Consider the following 17615-nt stretch of genomic DNA (forward strand, 5'->3'; position numbering starts at 1 on the left):
AATGAATGCATTTAATGGTGTGTAGATGGTTTCTGTAAGCCATTTAGAGCACACTAATGTTTAAATCATTTCTAATATTAAACTTATTTTAGGTCTGTAACAAATATACAAATATTAGGAGGCATATGCTTACTTATGTATTTATTTTGTATATTTGTGAGATCACAAAAAGTTAGGAGATTAACTAGGATACTCAAAAGTCAGGTTTCTTAGAAAAACAACATTAGATTTAAACATATTCTGTTGGAACACTAGATGTGGGGAGAGATACAAATGTAGCCTATAAGTAGAATCGTATTGCTGCATTGCCTCGTATTCCCTGTGTATGGTCGCCGGTATCCAACTTCTTACAGCAACCCTAATCCTTGCTTGGTAAAGATAATCTAGTAAATATTGCCTACATTTGATGTGCTAATGCCAATTCCCCTATTTCCTAATTTTACTAAAATAGATAAAAATATATACAGGGGGTGGGTGGGAACAGTAAATAAAGACTCCTCTTCTTCTGGTGGTATTTTCCTCAGTTACTTTTAAAAAATTCTTCTTTCAAGTGTATATATTTCTAGGCAAAGGTTTACTTCAAAAATTCTACATTTATCTTAAGGAAAAAATGCCTGTATGAATTAGTTCCTTGCAAGACAGCCAGTTGTCAGATGTCAGGATGAGGTGCTTCCAAAGAAGATATTATCAGTATCACAGCATCACCATTTATCCACCTTTTGTGAGGTGAAGACCTCTTCACATCTGTCTTTTGTTTTGCACCATGACTCCGTGTTCACAAGTCTTGTGCCTTTTCAGATATCATCTCTACACTTAGGGTGCACGTCCAAGAATTCAATTCTGTCATTATTTGATAAGTACAAGAAAAATATTCTTTTGTCACACTCTCCCGGTTTAAGTGTCTTTACTAACACCATGTAGGTCCAGCTGCTACTTGGCCTTCCCTAGACATATTTTGCATGGATGATGCATTTGCATTTTAAGAGTCATCTGTTATTTTGATTCTCCCTTCCATAGCAATTTGTTTGATTTCTTGTCTAGTGAAGTCATTCTCATCAGAGTTCTTTCGCTTCTCATTCCTGCATTATTTTACTACCCGTGAAAATTGTGATGGAGACATCTTGTCACCCTAAGGACAAAAAAATGGCTGTAGATTTTTAGGCAGTGGCAGATCAATCCTTCTTCCATTTACCAGCATGGGAATCAATTTGGCAGAGACAAAATGTGAGAATATGCCTTGGCTTTTTATTATGGCATAATGCCAGGTGTAACTGATGCTATTTTCAACACAACAAATTATTTTTGTACATGTTTACAATTCATGTAAGTTAAGAAAGCATAGTATTAACATAGATAAAATAAATGTTAAGTATCTTAACAAGTAAAAAAAAGAGGAAAGAGGAATAGAGAGTGAAAGGAAAGGAAATAAACTAAAATTGTTGCCATACTAATTTTACAGATGTCATTGCCCTCTTTCATTGTTAGTCAAGACAATACACCAATGTGCCCATTTTGGAAGCAGATATTGCATACAGGTTTCCTCCTCTATCTGAAAGTAGAGCATTTCTTTGAAACCTTCCATAAGGTGAAATGGCTTAAAGGGAAGAAGCAATTACCTTATGGCACATCTTGCTAATGGATGCACAAAATATATCAAGATAAAGCATAGATGCTCGTGGACACAGTTCAAGGCTATAGGGGCTTGATGTTGAGATGCTGAGTGTATTTAGTTCCTGGGGAAGGAGCTTGCAGGGCCCCTTTCTACTCGGGTCTGTGCTGACTCTATAGAAACTCTCTGCAAAGCAAATGCTAAACACTATTTACACTTGTCATCTTTTTTCATAAAAGTGAAAATCCTCTTTGGATTTCTTTCAGTTAGCAAAAACTGAAAATGTAGGTGCAAATGTAGGTGTTTCATCAAAGTGAAGAGGTGTAAAGAGGACTTTTGAAAAGTGGGGGTACTTGTATAGTAGTGTGTTCATAAGATTATCAATCTTATTTATGTAAAATATAGTTTAAAAGTTCATGAAGAAAGTACTACATGTGTGTATCAAAGTGTTCCTGTCAATGCCAGAACATGCTCTCCATTTTAGATGGTACTATAGTTTTAATTATCTGCATTTTGACAAAATATTTAAGTAGATTAAACATTTTTCACAGTTTGCTATACCCAGAAATATATATGTATACTTGTATTTTAAAAAGCTATATCTAAAAACTTAGTTTTCCTAAATAAATATATATGTTTTTTTCGTAGCTTCATGGGATAATCTGCAACAGGTGAATTCTATCACACATTAATAGAAAGAAATAATACAAAATTCATACAAACATCTTTAGAAAACAGAAGTTAGGGAAAGATGCCCCAACTTGTTTATGAGGCCAGATGACCTTGATCTGAACATCAGACAAGGATGGTTCAAAACAGAAAATAGTAGAACAATTATCCTTCATGAATTCAAACTAAAAATAAAAAAAGGATACTAGCAACTGAATTTAACAATATATTAAAAAGAGTAACCGAGTATGGCCAAGAAAGGTTAAAGCAAGCAAGGTTGACTTAACATTAAAAATGTATCAATGTAGTTTGCTACATAAGTAAATAAAGGAGAAAAATTATATGATCATCAACAAAATAGAGAAGATATTTTTAGAACATTCAGCATCTGTCCATTCATAAAAAGGAGTGAAACGGTCCTTGTGACTTATTCTGCTCCTCTGCAAGTCTGTGTGACTTGGACCTAGAGTTTAACCTCTGAGTGTTAGGTTTTCTTATCTGGGGAATGTCAGCTGTTTGGTATTTTGTTTGTTCATTTTTGTTTGCGGTAGGCGGGCCTCTCACTGTTGTGGCCTCTCCTGTTGTGGAGAACAGGCTCCGGACGCGCAGGCTCAGTAGCCATGACTCACGGGCCCAGCCGCTCTGCGGCACATGGGATCTTCCCAGAACGGGGCACGAACGCGTGTCCCCTGCATCAGCAGGCGGACTCTCAACCACTGCGCCACCAGGGAAGCCCCTGTTCGGTATGTTTTTGTTGGGAGGAAGATCACACTCCAAAAGAGCCCATTGCTGAGTCTTTTCTAACCCATCCTTCATCCTTGCTTCCTGCTCAGAGGAATCCCAGCCCCTGAGAGGCTTTCTCCTAAGACTTCACTCTCTGCTCACACCCCTCTTCTTTTCAAGTCTCTGTGGGTAGGGAGCTCACCAAATCCATTACATTTGTGTGTTACTCTTATTCTCGTGGCTTTCTTGAATCTTAATTTTAGTTTCCTTGAGGTCTGGAAAAGAATAAAACAGCATCTGGGATAACTGTGCATGAGCATACAGGGAGAACAAATAGATAATTCACACAACTTGATCCTTTAATATGCAACCTTGTCAACTGTGTGTTAACTCCCTTATATGTACAGCATTTAGCACAGATTCTGGGAAATAAATGCCTTCATTCCTTCAGGTTCATTGCTTTGGGGTTGTTATCATTGGTGTTTGAGCAGAAGTGAATTGTAGAAGGAAATTGCAAGCATGGTTACAATTTGGTGGGAAAAACAAAATATTGTGGAAAAATGGAGGAGTGATATAATTAAATAAACAAGCCTAAAGAGCCTAATATTCAGGAAATTCACAGGGCCACGTACTTGACAAAGATTTTGACAGGTAAGTGGTCAAATGTTGGTAAATCTGGAAGCAAGATTCAGTGATGAAGTAAGCCAGTGCCCCAAGCCAATGCATTAACTGCAATAAACCAGTTGCCCAGCCTTGGAGGAAAAATATAAAAGAGGGGAGAAAACCTCCAGAAAATTGTGTAAAAATCAGAGAACCCAATTTCTTAGAAGTATAGATAGAAAACAATTGTCTAATTAGGGAATGGCTCCAGTTACAGAAGAGACTTCTTCACCAACTAACCAATTGGGATATGAGATCAGATCAGGACCAGGGCAATCCACGAGGCCAGAGGTTCACTCCCTACAGCTGGTGAGCCGATCCTGTTGTTTGCAAGTTCAGTTTTGCTGAAACAGCCATGTTCATCTGTTTGTGTGTTGTCTGGGGCAGCTTTTGTCTACAGTGGCTGAAGTGAGTTGTAGAGACTTTGCACCCTACCAAGTACTTTCAGGCACCCTAGTAAGCCTGAAATACTTACTAGCTGGCTCTTCATAGAAAAAAATGCCTTACCTGTGCACTAAATGTTAACTTTCAGAGGAACAGTTTTAGAACATCTTTTACCTCCTCCGAGGACCCAAGCAATTGGCTTCACGGTATGAGGAAGGCACAGCTAATCATGAAGGTGAAAGTTAAGTGGGTTCACCTATTAGAGGCATCATGCAACCTGGGATAGAACTGAAAACTTCACTGTGAAGCCTGATTGATTAACCATCACATTCTTTTAGATACAACACTGTTCTCTGGTTGTTTAAATGTGTGTCTTGTATTTCTAAGTGGATTGTGTGATCCTTGAGGGAAAATCAGATATTTCTGGGTTTTTTAAACCTCAGAGTTCTCATGAAAGAGCAGATATTTTAGCAGGCATGCTTAGGGAATGAATTGAAAAAAAAAATGTTAGGATAAGTACATAATAAAATACTAATTTTCTTTCATCATAATTACTGAACTTTATCATTAATATTGCATAATAGTGTATGCATTAGAGGATCTCAGTGCTACTCATTATGAATTTTTTCAATTCCTGTCCTGTGTTATAACATATTTTAAAATATTTCAATAAGACAATGTAAATAACATTTGTCTTTACTTATATTTGTATATTAGGAGACATATAGAACTGTTACTTATGATAATGACATAGTAAGTTATCCTCTTCATTAATGGTTTTCCAATTGTTAGTTATCTAAGAAGACCTTCAGAATACCCAATGAATATCATAGAATTATAACTATGACATAGTACATTTTAAATATATTGGTTTACATAACAAAATTAAATACTACATTGTAGAGCTTCAATAAATATTAAACTACACAAGTTTTGGCAACCACTAATTCAGTTAGCTGAGAGTTTTCTACCCTAAGTGTATAATCTGAGAGAAAAATTAAACTATTTTTATTTTAGTTATCTTCCATTTCATATATTCCACGCATACTCATTCTATAATGAAAAAAAAACTTCTAGGAACTATAATGATAAAACTAAAGAAAGAAGAGTACTAGATTTCTGATAAAAAGTCTCTCTGACTCTGAGTCCTTCTACTATAATACTATTCTTTAAGCACAAAAAGTGATAGCAATGTGGACAGAAAAGATGTTAGAATGAATTTCATATAGTAAATACATTCTTGTTCTGTCTAAACCATAATTCTATGTTCTATAAGTATTTCTCATATTTTTACAATAACTTATCTTCTTTTGAAAATTGCATTAGAAGAGAGTACATGAAGACCAAGTTTTCTAAGTTGATGCCTGCTTCATTCATGATGGGTAGAACGACCAGCTGGGTGACCACACACTTAGAACAACACATCTGGGACATTTACCATGGGTTCAGGGTCAGATCCTAAGCTTTGAAGTTTTAGGAATGCTATTTAGCCAGCTAATTCAAGGAGGGATTATTTTGACTTAAACTGCACTCAATTTAAATATACTAACTGACAAAATCATTACTAAAGTACTTATTAACAAACAGATCTTAACTTTTAATGTATCAGTACTGTTCATTTACATAGTGCAGCCATTCTAAGTGGACAAGACTATTTAAGGTAAAGATACTTGGGGAATCCACAACTGGAACAAAGAGGGTCATAAGTATCTTGTTCCATTTTTTAGAGACAAATTTCTCCAACATACTGACCTTTTGTGTGTGTTTGTTTCAATAAAGCTTATTGTGCATTAGAAATAGAATTGCATTGTGCTGGTGCACAGATTTTTATTCTTTGTTCTTTCTTTTTCCTGAATCCTGTCCTGTGCAACATTACATAGTGTATTCATCATCTTGCAAAATTAATATGATTTTGATTAAAATATTTCACACAAGATGAATATATGGAGATTAATCAAGATCTAGAAATTATGAAGGAAAAATTTGAAAACTACTATGGAAGGTAACATAAAAATGATATCCTTTCATGAAATGTGTATCCAGCTGTGCAAAAACTAAACTCAGCTACCAATAATAACATTATTCTTTGCTGTTCATCGTCCTCCCCTAATCCTTCCTCCGCTACTTCGTCCTCCTTTTATCTAATTTAAAAATAACATAAATTAAGATTAAAAATGTTTTTAAGAATCTACTGAGGATCAAATATTGCTCTTATTTGTGATACAGAAATAAATCCTTTTTTGAGGTCCCAATCACAAAAGAAACATAGATATTTTAGCTAATACAATTTAATTTTACTTTGGATAACTCATTTTGACATTTTTTAAAAAGACTGACTTAATGCTATTTCTTCCCATCAGGCTTGATTTCTAAGAAAATTAATTTTTTTGAAGTTTGGTGTTACATGGAATGCAAGAGACTATTTAAAATATTTACTTAATATAATACCCTGAAACTAATGTTAGGTGCGATTCTGTGACCAATCTTATTGTTAATATAATCATGGAAGGGAAATAAATTCTTTCTACCTGGATTAGGAAACTAAATATGTCGAAATATCACCAAGGGTGTAGACACAAATCACAAGTGAATGACCTTTTTTTACATTAAAAATTCCCATTAATGCCAGTTTGTTATTAAGTTATATAACTTCAACCCTTTCTTCCAGCAGAGAGGATTTTTCATTTGTGGAAATAACATTTCAGCTGTTGATTATTTTCTAATCTTGATATATTAAAATGGAACAAAATGTTTCCTCCAGAGCATCCTAAGTGCTCTCTTCATTCTTCTCCTTCTTTCCCTAATAGCATTTAATGTGAGTCCTTTCTCTTCATAGTGAATTGAATAAATTAGGACATTACATTTTAGAATGTTCTGCCTTATTATTATTATTATCCTAACTAGAAACATTTTTTAGATGGTTAGTGGTCTATTTGGAGACTGATGCCACCAAAAGGAAACACATTTACAACAACAGAGATCCTATAGAGGAAATTCAAGCTGATGTTATATTGTATACATAAAGCAGTATGCATATTTTCAAATAATATAAGCCTGGATAATATAGACCAATGTTAAAAGAAACTAAAATCACCAACAGTAAATGATACTGTGTTCTAATTGTGTTTATTCTTTCGATTGAAAATCACTGGGTATTACTGAGAACATCATGATTCCAAGGGGAGAATCATGGTTTTAGGAGAAGGCTTTAATTGCCTTACACTCCCAGTTTTTGGATGGTTGAAGTGAACCCTTGTCTCACTTGCCTGGAGTCCAGGGCACCCATTGCCAAGGTTATATTATGGCTCCATTTCTACAAAGGAGAGGCATCTTCACAGTCTCCTTTTACTTCTATCGAGGCTTAAGCAATGGTGAACATGTGTTTAAAAGCATGATATTTGAGGCGCAATACATCTGGATCTGCTTCCACGTCTTAGTTATCTTGAGAAAATTACTTAAGTTCCATAAACATCAATTTATTTTTTAAATAAGGCATTATATTATAAAGCATTATATTAGTCTCTACTTCATGGTGTTGTTAAAAGATTTAACTTGAAAATTTACTGTAAAACTGCCTATTAATAGAGTCCCATTTGTATACAAGTACACAGTAAATGTTAACTATAATTATTTTGCCATTTATTTTTGGCATTATACATGGATTATCTTGCCTCAAACCTAACAAATCTTATTTTCCATTTTATTTTAATGACCATACTTATATATGACCTAAGTAAAATATATTGTTTCTATTTCATCATTATCTTGTGAGGCCTGTCAACAGGATTTAATTGGCTACTTTCACCCCCTTTCCACAAATCACTTTTCAGGGTTTTCTAGTAGAGATTTAGGCTCTGGTGAAGGCACGTGTGTATATGTGTATACATGGAAGTCTGTGTGTGGGCATCTGTGCGTGTGTTTACATGTATTTTAGGCTCCCAAGAGAGAAATATTCAGAGGAAAATTGGACTGGGGCCAAGCCTCTCCCCACCCCCTTCTAGACAACTAACACCATAATGTGAACTGAATTCATCCAATATTTACCAGTTTTGCCAGTTTTCTACCTTCCTCTCTGACCACTCCTTCTCAGTATTTTTTCTTGACTATTCTGCCAGATTCTGACAATTGAATATTGAGTTTTCAGTACTCTACAACAGGCCTTCTTTTACTTCTTGATTAATATTTTTTCCTAGAGTGACTGTACCCATCTTCATAGTTCAATTACCTGTGGTTCTCAAACTGTATGTCTAACACGAAAATCTCTAAATATCTTGAGGTATACATATGTAAATATTTATTTGATATCTGTAGGCATTTCCAAAGGCCAAAGCAAAGCTCATGATCTTTTTTCTAAACAAGCTCTTGGCAAAGTGCTTGGGTAAAATGTGGTCTTTTGCCTACAGTATCATATATTAGACATAATTCCATGCTCTTATACAGCTTATTAGACTTGGCTGATGTCTGTTGAATAAATAAATTAGTAGTGATCATTATAAATTAAATAAAAATAACCTTTGGATAGTAATTGATCTGTGGGAAAAGATAAGTATTTTAATAAGAGTTAGCTAGTTGTACTAATTTGAATAATTCCTTTTCATATTTTGAATTCACTTAGTGAACCACATTGCTCATAAGTATTATTCAGGCAAAGAACAGATATACCACAACAGAAAATGCTTTAATTGGTGTCTATCTACTGACTTGGCCAATAGCACAATGTCTACATGAGCAAAATGAAGTGGAAAACTGATTCAATCTTCTACATTATTAGAGAAAAAACATATGCTCTAATTATATGCATAGCATATCATTGTCAAATATAATTTCTTTAAAAGATGGTGTTGGCACAAATTGGGCTTTAAGACGTCTTGAGGTATATACTTGCCAAGCATATCATTCTGAAGTCTGAATGTGACTTGTCTAACTTGCATTCTGAGACTATATACAGGCAAAATTGGGGAAAAATGTATTTTTTTCAGTTCCACCCAGTAAAACATTTTAATTATGAATCAAATTTCTAAATAAAGCATCATTTGTGAATAGCCTTGGAGAATTCAGACACTACTCCATGTTCTGATCGCAAAACTTAACATATAATATGTAGAGATCCGAGTTTGTGACTGTTTACTGAGTAGCTTCTAGGATTAATTCAACTCGAATCACTCCTTCTCTATTTCTAAGCTGCCATGTCCTGCTATGGAAAATGGCAGACGTGTTCTTGGTCCTCTTCCAAATGTGTGACTTCAGTGCTGCTAGCAACTACATCTGCTGGTCTCTCCTCCGTCCCCCATTCTCAGTCCACAAACTGATGTTCTCTACTTCAGCACTTCCTCCCAATGGATTTGGAGTGTGGCTGTCCATCCCCAATCCAGATTCTTCCAGGACTTTGTGATGAGTGGGGCAGATGTTACATTGCCAAACTCACTTATCCTTTTTTTGTCTCATTTTCCTCTTATGTTAAATGGGAAAATGGTAATACCCACATCATAGTGCTGTTTTGGATGAGGATTAAATGATCTAACAGTGAAATGTACTGAACATTGTATGGCACATCATGAGTGCTTTATTGGTGTAACTTCTTAGTACCATTTTTATTGTTATCATCATCCGTAGTTGTAGTAACCTTAGTGTTGGGATTGAGGACCTTAACAAACATTTACCTTATATTGCTTGGTCTTTACCTCTTTACAAGTCAAAGTTGAGTATATGCGGTTATTACTTATTGCACAATAAAATTTCCATGTGACTTGGTCCTAATATCATTACTAAAAATGGAAGTAGAGACAATTGTAAAGATTCCAAGGGTCCTTGAGAGAGAGTCATGACCTCTCTAGGTTTTAAGAATGTTCAGATTATTTACTCAAACCCTCCAATAACTTAGGTGTGATACAGAGATAATCGTCCTCTGAGAGCATGCAGATTTTTTATTCTGCCTTCTTGGCTATAGGTCAGATACTGAGTGATGCTTAGAGCCTTTCCTGATCTACATGAGCAATAGTCCCTTGTGGAATTTCCTAAGGGCTACAGTCCAGGAACATTCAGGTTACAAATAACAGTTTTTGTTTGTTTGTTTTATTAATAGGGTGTTGCAAAGGACAGTTTATATGTAGTGTCTTCAATTTAATTTCATAGTTAAACTTGGTATAAATTAAGGATAGCAGATCAAGATTATCATAGATGAAACAGGAACCTGAAATCACATATGGTTATTCCCTTTTTTTTAACTTTTTATTTTATATTAGAGTATAGTTGATTAACAATGTTGTGCTCATTTCAGGTGTACAGCAAAGTGATTCAGTTATACATCTACATGTATCTATTCTTTTTCAAATTCTTTTCCCATTTAGGTTATTATATGATATTGAGCAGAGTTCCCTGTGCTATACAGTAGGTCCTTGTTGGTTATCTATTTTAAATACAGCAGTGTATACATATCAGTCCCAAACTCCCTGACTATCACTTCCCTCCACCCTTCCCCTCTGGTAACCATAAGTTTGTTTTCTAAGTCTGTGAGTCTGTTTCTGTTTTGTAAATAAGTTAATTTGTATCATTTCTTTTTAGATTCTTCATGTAAGCAATATCATATGATATTTGTCTTTCTCTGTCTGACTTACTTCACTTAGTATGATAATCTCTTGATCCATTCATGTTGCTGAAAATGGCATTATTTCATCCTTTTAATGGCTGAGTAATATTCCATCACATGTGGTTATTCTCAAAGAAGGGGATGAGGTGAAGCAGGGAGCTGTACCTTATTAGAAAGACAGTCAGTTTTTAAAGTTCTCTTCCAGAGAGAGAGATCATTTGTTTTAATACAAAGAAACTTTCTGGCAGCCTGTTAACTGCTTCTTGCATTGCTAGGTTGCTGCTTTGCCTTTTCTGATGGGAGGACTTGTGTTAGATAAGTCTTCTCTATTTTATTATTCTTTTTAATATATTTAAAAATTAACTTCTACAGTAAGTATATATACATCTTAAAATGAGATATATTATTATTATTAATTTTTAAACAACCATATTCAATGAAATAGAATACTTTACCATTTAAAAATGTTGAATGTTAGTATTTGATTAGCTCTTCTACTTTCATTTTCTTTTTATAGTCCACTGTCTAAAAATGTTATTGAGTCTCACATATAATTCTCTCTCTCTCTCTCTCTCTCTCTGTCAAATATGAGTTAAAATGATATCAACAGCCAGTACAGTTTGCAGATAATGTATCCTATGTCCCAGTTTTCATTCTTAAATATTAAGTATCTCAGTTCAATAATACATATGCATAAATATTTATAAATACTATATTCCACACTTCCAACCATGTCTGATGAGGAAAACAATACCACCTACCCAAGAATTTTCCTAGGATGCTGATTTCAAACATGTCCTGTGCTCATCTCTAGTCAATTCAGTTGTATAGAGGGTAGTGGTTTACATAGTACAAATTACGGTGTGTTAATTACAGTGAGGCTGAGCTGCTGTAACAAGCCTCAAAATGCAGCCATTCAAGCTCAAAGGCAATTTCTTTATTGGTTAACAACCTAGGGTGAGAAATACTCTTGAAATATTCCGGGAAACAGGGCTAGCAGGCAGCTCTGCCCTCTTAAGGTGTAGCTTCTGAGATTAATCCAGTCCTTATCACTTACATTCCACTGTTGAGAACGTAGCAACATCAGCACATTAGAAACAGAGGAGGCTGGAAAACATAACTACCTGGGCACTCAGGTGTTTAGGAGGAAGGCTGTCTGGGGGGAGACAGCTGGCAATCTCTAAAATATATCATGACATGGGTTTGCTGATGCTTGGGTCTACAAAGAGTGCACACACTATTGTGTGCCTTGTAGGTGCCCAGAGCATCAGGATCTACCTAGAGAGCAAGGGCAGGGTGGGCATCATTAAAGGGGACACAGTACTGGAGACGCCACTGAAAACAAAACTAACAAACAAAAGCAGGGAGATCTCATGTATCCTTTTATTTGTCGAACAAAGCTATGCCGTGTACTGGAGGAGACTCTTCTCTAACCACCACGATGGTTGTATATTGAGAAAACAATGGGGCAAGCAGAGCTGAAACAGGCGACATTAATACGGGAAGTACCAGAAATTTCTGAAATCACTGCTGATGTCTGTCTTGTTTAATGGTAGCGGTAAAGACAGATTAAACCCACCGGGTGGTGGGAATCAGATCTGAAGATGAAGGCAGAAAGCAGACGTTAGAGCACATCTGTGACTCAGCCCCAGCGTTTTATGAAGAAATGAGTAGTCTCAACATAATTTTCACCTAATCAGAGATTCGAAAGAAAAAGACTCAGTGCTTTTCTACTGTTGTTATTCATGTTCCTCAGATACTATTGTCTGTTATTTCTTGTAGCCTTAGATGGGAGGGGTAAGAAGTTATGTGCTCATAAATTCTTGATTATTCAAGAGGAAGAAATAGGTTGAAAGTTTACCATGGAGAACAATGGAAATTCTAAGCATTAAGCCTTCTTTATAGTGAGACGAACTTTAAGGAACTTTCCCATTACACATAGAAAACTCTTATTTTAGCCACTGATCTGTACTCTCCCTATAAGAAGGTCTCCGAATGCAAACTCCATTTTGAAATCCGAAGTTCATAGTCAGGTTCCTCAAAAATATGTGTTAGAAGTCCTGAACACCAGATGAGAAAGTCAAAATTAATCAACCCTAGTTCCTTAGCATCGTGGGAAAGCCATTCAAATATTGTGTCTTCCCAAGGGTGGATAGAAAAAGGAGTAGCATCTCTGCATTTAAAGGACATCATGTTTTTCCTGTGTTCACTGGAGAGAACCATTTCCTTAATGACTCAATTGATTTTCATTTTTTCTTTTGTTGTTCTGTAGCTTTCTGCCCTTACCTCTGATATTAGGAAATTTTAAATTATTCCACAATTTACTTTTCCTAGTGGGGATTGCCTTGGAGATGTTTTCTCCCTTACTTTACTCTGGAAAGCCAAAACCTTTATGAGAAGTGTAGGCCTACTAAGTTCTTCTCCTGTGTAGTTCGTCATGGAAAAAGCATTCGATGTTAGATATTTTCAGCCCAACCGAGGAAGACAAGAGCCATAAGCACTCCCATCTCTAGGCAGCTGCTGTTTTGACGTTTGGCCTTTGTTTTCTTCAGGGACATGAAGCCTGAGGATGTGCAAGCTTTCTAAAATGTCTTAAACATAAACGACTAATGACAAGATCTTTTTTAAGCATCAAAAACACAGCTGCATCAGTTTTTTTTTTTTTTTTTTTTTTTTAATTTAAAGCATTGTGGGACACTTCAGTTCTCAGTCTGGAATTTCAAGCAATAAGGATGTGACCATAACTCCTCAAGGACCAACCTATGGGACCTTTTCATTCCTACGTATTAACACATGGAATTGATTTGAGAATTAAAATGATGTTTGAACAAGAGCATTGCAATATAAAAAAGCACAGGGTTTTGTGATTTTGTATGATTATGTTGAATGACGAGGTTTATTTTAAAGCCCTTGCTTCTCCCCTTTGAGCCTAGAATTCTAGTTGTAATCTATTTTTGGATTTAAGGGGGAAAAATCCCTATATATTTATATTGTCTCCCACTAACTTACTAAACAAACAAAATCTATATCTTTCTGCACTAAAGGTTACAATTTAATTCAATTCAATTCACTGCCAGCAAGATACATACATATACATAAAATAATTCATATTTGTTCAATGAACAAAAGAATGAATGGGCTCAAGGAACAGTTATAGGTATTAGGGGGATGCACACAAGAATAGAGAATAATCCCTGCTCTCATGCTTCTCCTATCCTATATAAGAAGGGCAAATATTTATGCAATAAATTGAATGATGATAAGACCAATGATCAAAGATCAACGGCTATAAGGGGCTACAGGAACAGTCCTGAGTAGGGTGAGGATACTTGATAGAAGTCTCATAGAGGATGTAACATTTGAATTCAGCTTTGATGACAGGTAATTTCTTCAAAGAGAGAAAAGGAGTAGAAAACGTTGACAACGGAAGAATACAAAACCACATTAAAAGACTTAGTTTTGAGAACATTGCAGTTGAAGATATGGAAACACTTATCTTGCAGCTTAGGACTTTCCTATTTGTTTGGTAAAGATATGGAGTCTACAGTAAGAAATGAAGCCACAGATTGTTAGATATCTAGACTTTTCTCTTTGAAAGGGATGAGAGGATTCCCTTTCCTAGGTGAATCCCCACTTGCCTACAAGATGAGAAGCCGAGAAAAGTCTCACCTGGAGTCTTGTTGGGCTACACGGGGCTGATAGGTCCTGACAAGCTGGTTAAGTGTAAAGTCCCCAACAGGAAGCCAGTGAGGATTCAGGAGTCTATATTAGGACCAGATGCCCAGGTATAGAGGCAGAGTTCAAAAGATCAGCCCTGAATGAAAGGAGAGGTGCATCTCAGAGCTCTAAGTGAGTAAGTCAGGTTGAAGTGTGACGCACTGTTCCTGCTGCCCATGTACATCTCCTACTAATCATTTCATGACTGAAATGATTTTCAGTGTTTCCTCTGTGAACTTTTCCTTAACTCTGCATTTGCCATATACCCTACCAACGAGTGGGGCATTCTGTTTTCTCTTCTCCCTCAGGTGTTTAAAAAAGCTATTTCATTTTATCAGCATTATTTTACTTGTCTTTCATGTCCATCAAACCATGAATCTTTGAGAACCCTTGCCATGTCTTGTTCATCATTGTCTTAAGTCACCCAGTGGGGGGAAAAAAAGGAAAAAAGAAAAGAAATGCATCTAACGGATTCTTAGGGAATGTCTAAATGACAGGTTGAAAAAATTCAAGCAGATCCTAGAGTCAGTCCCTAGAATGACTTTGATTTGTGAACCAGACCAAGGTCAGCACTTAGTTAGATCTGAGCCCATAGTTGGGGACAAATAAGACCTAACTGAAGGAAAGGATGCAGGAGAAAACTGTCAGGCATTCCTTTTCTGCAGACGTCAAATGTTTTAATGCACACTTTTAGTATGTTGAGACGAGGGGTACAATGTAAAATAATTATTGAACTAATTCTAGTAAGTTATTCAACCAATCCTAGTAAGTTATTCAAGTAAGTTATTCAAGTAATTTATGCTTTATATATCTGAATAAAGACATCATTATTATGTTCAAAAATACCCTTTCCTTGTCTATTTCCTTTGAGAAAGATTACCTTTTATTTATGTGCTCTGTGAGTATATAGTCCACAAAGATTTAGAACCAGGATAGAAAACTAACAGAAACTGATTGTACTTTACATAGATTGGACATTTATTACCATTTTTTAATTGAGATAAACTTCACATAACAAAAATTAAACATTTTAAAATATGAATTCAGTGGTATTTAATACATTCAGAAAGTGCGTAACCATAACCTCTATCCAGTTCCAAGGCATCTTCATCACCCTAGAAGGAAACTCCCTACTCATTAAGTCATCACTATGTCCACGTTCCCCCTCCCCTAGCTCCTGGTGACAGCTAGTCCGATTTCCATCTCTACGGACTTAACTATTCTGAATATTTCATACAAATGGAATCATAAAATATGTGGCCTTTTGTACCTGGCCTCTTTCACTTAGCAGAATGTTTTCTAGGTTGCATGTATCAGAACTAATTCCTTTTTTGGCTGAATGATATTCCATTGTGCCGTTATATCACATTTTGTTTATCCATTCATCTTTTAATAGACATTCAGGTTGTTTTCACCATTTGGCTATTGGGGATAATGTGACTATGTACATTTATGTATAGTGTTTGTTCAAATACCTGTTTTCAAATCTTTTAGGAATATAAGTAGGAGTGGAATTGCTCGGTCATTTGGCAATTCTATTTTACATTTCCACCAACAACATAGGAGGGTTCCTATCTCTTCACATCCTCACCAATACCTGTTGTAAATATTTTGAAAAATAATAGCCATCTTAGTTCATTTAATTGATATTTCATTATGGCTTTGGATTACATTTCTCTAATTACTGATTATGTTAAGCATATTTTCATATATTTGTTGGCCACTTATATATTTTCTTTAGTGAAATGTTCATTCAATTTCTTTACTTATTTTTTACTTGAGTAGTTTGTATTTTGTTGTTAAATTGTAAAAAATCTTTATAGATACTGGATAATTGACTCAACAGATATATGATTTGAAAATATTTTCTCCCATTCTCTAGGTTCTTTTCCTTTCTGATAGTGACCCTTGTTGCACAATAGTTTTGAATTTTGATGAATTTCAATCTACCTAGTTTTAAATTTTGTTTCTTGTGCATCTGATGTTATTTCTAAACATTAATTACCAAATATGAAGTCATGAAGATTTATTCCTTTAGTTTCTTTTAAGATTTTATATACATTTTAGCACTTACACTTAGGTCTTTGATCCATTTTTAATTAATTTCTGTATTTGGTGTCCAGAAGGGGTGCAACTCCATTCTTTGCATGTGGTAATCCAGCTGTCCCAACACATATTATTGAAGAGATTATTTCTTCCCTTTTGAATAGTCAAAAATCAACCAATCGTAAATGTATGGGTTTATTGCTGGGCAATTTGGCATTTGATTTTCAAAACATTTGAGAAATCTCATGCACAATCTTATTTGGGAAACACAAAATTTTAGAACTGAAAGTAATGATATAGTACCATCTCTAAGTAATCCCATTGCCTGTAACACTATCCCTGACCATAGCTATAGAGCTTCACCATGAATACCTCTGGTAAATGGCAGCCCATCTATTACAAGGCATCAAGTTTCATTAATTGGCATCTCTAATGCTTATAAAATTATATTTTTTCTTTTCTCCTGAAATAATAAACTTTAAGTTTCTGTAATTCTTGGCCATTGGCTATCAATTCTCTTCCATGGAACAAAATAGAAATCAAGTGGAAGGAATGAAGGAAGAAATAAAGAAAAGAAAGAGGATACAAAAAAGAGAAGGCAAAAGAGAGGAAAAGAAAAGACTAGGAAAGAAAGCTGTTTGTATCCATCATGGTCCAGTTAAAAAAAAAAAGATGGCAAATACAAACTGAGAACCTGGAGATAGTTTGATAAAGTAATATTTAAGTATGAGTAGGGTATTGGGAAACAGAAAGGATTTTCAGTACCTTGGACTTGGTAACAGTGAAGCTTAATGTCACAGTAAGATCAAAGGGGTGAGGAGGGAGCCATTAATAAAAGCTGAAAGAGATTCCTGTAAGTGACCATGGCTGAAGAGGCAACCATTGCTTAAAGGATTCAGGAAGACTGTGGAGACAACTTTGATCTCTTTTGGGGTTCCCCATTGGCCAAACCAACCAGAAGCCAGAAGGCAAGGAATTCCACTGAATTGATCTGTAGCAGTCAGTTTACTGGATACAGGCCAGGGTGTAAGAGAGTAGATTCCCCAAGGTTGTATAGTGTTTGGTAGTTGTAAGTTGCTTGAATATTTATTATCTTCCAGACCCTGAGTAAACACCCAAAAATCTAACAATAATAGTGGAGACTACTTATTGCATGAGCTACAAGAAACACTAAGTACCTTACCTTGAGGGGTTGGCTAGAGAAGGGGCCAGAGAAATCCT

The sequence above is a fragment of the Mesoplodon mirus genome, assembly GCF_964341445.2.
Source record: "Mesoplodon mirus genome assembly, chromosome: 17".
NCBI classification, from domain to species: Eukaryota; Metazoa; Chordata; class Mammalia; order Artiodactyla; family Ziphiidae; genus Mesoplodon; species Mesoplodon mirus.